Here is a 3,478-nt window from a genome sequence, read left to right on the forward strand (position 1 = left end):
TTTTACTTCCTAACCACCAACTGAACCTCAAATTAGCCTTAATATAATCCTGAATTAGACCTCCCAAGTCACTTTGGGCTTCAGATTTCCAAAGCCTTTCCCCATTTAGAAAAGTCTATGCCCTTATTCTTCAAACCAAACTGCGTAAACCTGAACTTTCCCACATTGTTTTCCATCTGCCACTTCTTTGCCCATTGACCTAGCCTGTTCAAGTCCTTCTGCAGCTTCCCACCTTCTCAACACCACCTGTCCCTCCACCTATCTTTTCTCATCTGCAGTTCCTTCATCCAGATCTTAATGTCTTACAAGGCTACAGTAGAACCTCAATTATCTGAATTTCAGATGATCTAAACAAAAGTCTCAAGGTCCCATGAAGACAGCATTATGCAACTCAGCATTCAGTTATCAGTTAAATGTCACTATGGCATGCATTGCTGGATAACCAAGAAATGTTTGATAAACAAGCAATATTTGGAGTGCCAGTTATGATAGACCAGTTATCAGTTAAACAGCGTTTACGGCATGCATTGCTGGAAAATCAATAGGTGTTCGGATGACCGGCACTCAAATTACTGCTGGTTTCTGGTTATTGGAACAAAATCCTCCCCAGCCATTTTGCTTGGATATTTTAGGTTCTCCTGTAGTTGTAGTCCCAACATGGAGCCTTGCAGAATTCCACTAGGCACTGGTTGCCACCCTGAAAATGACCCCTTTATCACCAATCTCTGCCTTCTACCAGTTATCCAATCCTCAATACCTTGCCCCCAAAACTATGGACTCATTGAGCAACTTCTGGCTGTTCTTTGTCTAACTTGCTCATTATCACCTCAAAGAATTCTAACAGCTTTGTCAGTCATGACCTCCCTTGATAAAACTGTGCCTTAACCACCTCTCAGAATGATGGGGTGTAGTCCATCTGGTTCAGGTAATTTAGCCACATTCAGACCCAGCTTCTCCAGAGGATGCCTTCTGCACTGTTATGGCTCCAACCCTTCTGAATTTCTGGTTTGCTGCTGGTATCTTCTACTCTGAAAGTTGAGGGAAAGTACCTATTGAGGTCCTCTGCCATTTCTTTGCTCTCCATTACGATTTCTCCAGCCACACGTTTCAATGGCCGAATGTCCACTCTTTCATAAATCTAAGAAAACACTCCCACAATCTTCTCTCATATTACTAGCTAGCTTATATTTAATTCTGTCACCCCATCTTCCCCATGGCTTTTCCCCCCCACTTATTCGCTGCTGGATTTTAAAGGTTTCCCAATCCTGTCTTACCATTAATCTTCAGCAGATAGTGTATGCTTTCTATTTTGTTTTTATGTTGTCCCTGATTTCCTTAGTCAGCCATGGCTGCCTCATCCTCCTCCCCTCAGTATGTTTCTTCTTCCTTGGGATGAATTTCTGTTCTGCCACCCAAATTACCTGCAAAAAAACAAACACCTACCATTGCTGCTCTGCCATCTTCCCTGCTAGACTCCCCATCTCAATCAACTTCACTCTAGTGCCTTTGTAGTTCCCTTGACTCAGATTGTAATACTGATTCCAGCTTCTCCCTCAAACTGCAGGGTGAGTTCGGTCACTGCCCCCTAGGGCTCTTTCACCTTAAGCTCCCTCATTATGTCACCAAATTGAGAATCATTTTCTCTGGTGGGCTCCAGGGAGAGGAAAAAAAAGCAATGTAGGCATTCCACAAATTCATTTTTATGGTATCTGCTATCAACCTGACTTTCCCAGTCCAGCTGCACATTGAAGTTCCCCATCAGTGTAACCGTGTCTTTCTTACATGCCTTTCCTAGTTCCCACATTCTGACCACTGCTAGGAGGCCTTTCAGTAACTCCAGTCAGGGTCTTTTCCCCTTTTTGGTTCCTCAGCTCTACCCACACAGATTCTCCATCTGACTAGATCACTTCTTGTTACTGACCTAAATTACACAAGGCAACTCCACCCCCTCTGGCCTATCTGCCTCTATTACCAAGACTATTTATTAAAGCTGGCTCCAGATCCAAAACAGCCTGACCCCTAGTCAAATTTACAGCATATTATTTCAGGAAACTGCCCCAAATACACTATTAATTTTTCCTCATGGCAAACTCTGCCAATTTGATCTTCCCGATCCACAAACTGATTTTCAGGATTGTAAAAAGTAATGGTTCAATAAATTTTTGCAATTGAATGAAACATTGTTCATTGATCACAGACTGGAGGCAGAGTTGCATCTCATTTGATCTTACCGGAACACTCCCTCTGCAATATGCAGGTTTCTGGTTGGTGACACCCAACGTCCTTGATCACCCTGTCTGGTAACCCATTCTCACCACGGATCACCATGCACAGTCACATTCCCCATCATTTGTTTTAAGTTGAGTCTTTGATGACATTAGTCCTGAAATCCTCTACTCTGCAGGTAGTTCTCATATAAAGTGTGTGTCAGCAGCAAGATTTCGCTATAACATGTGGGAGTGGTATTTGAGAACACTTACCTCTATTTGCAATAGCACAATTCCAGCAATCATTTTGCATGCTTTGTTCAGCACATGCACTGATGTCAGCTGCTGTCTGAACATGTGAGGGGGACAGTACCATACATTGAACAGTTTTATATCAAAATTTAAAATACTGAGTGTTCATTGCTTGCCCTGAGACAAGAATATTCAGATTGTGCTGTACAGTGTTAGGCTTTTGGGTGATTTTTCTGCTGGTCTGCCCCACTTCTCCCAGAGGCCACCCTTCTATTAAGCAAGGCTGCACTGGAATGCATCTGCAGTATTATAGCCAGCAGTGTATGAGTGGGAGCATTCATGCAACAGGCAACACTACCCTGCAATGGAGGGAGGGATTGATTACAAGTTTGTGTTTAGTTTTGACTCTGAACAGTTCAGAGATCACGGAGGTTGAAGAGAGAGAAATAGGAGCAGACTCCATGTTAGGAATGGGTAATAGTTAAATGCTATTGCACAGCACTTGAATGATGGATTCTGTGCTGCTCAACATTTGGATGACTGTCAGAACTCAGGGGAAACCTTGAGAATTAATAGCTTGCCACGTGTTGGAGTGAAGGCAATGAAGGCTAAATCTTATGAGAATTTAGTAGTCTTATTTTAAATTGTAACAATTTCAGGGGGTTTCCTCAGGAGCACAGAGCCCATATACTTCCCAGTGATCTCCCTTCCCCCCCCCCCCTCCCCCCACCACCTCAGAATAAATCTCCAAATCTCATTAAACTTCAGAAATCAAAACCAGGTGTAGATTGTTGACTTGCTCAGCACAGAAAATGCAGAGGACTTTTAACATACACTGAACACGTGCCCTTTGCTTTGCTGACCCATGTATCTGATCATACTTTAGCTTATTAAGCACCTCCTCCACCACATTCCTTTGGATTTTTTATCGCAATATGACGATGGTCAGTACATGGTTCGGTTAGATCATTTTAGATCTCGAGTCTGTCAATAAAACAACAAAAGCTGGAGTGTAGGGA

This window comes from Hemiscyllium ocellatum, chromosome 45, assembly GCF_020745735.1.
Source record: "Hemiscyllium ocellatum isolate sHemOce1 chromosome 45, sHemOce1.pat.X.cur, whole genome shotgun sequence".
NCBI lineage: Eukaryota > Metazoa > Chordata > Chondrichthyes > Orectolobiformes > Hemiscylliidae > Hemiscyllium > Hemiscyllium ocellatum.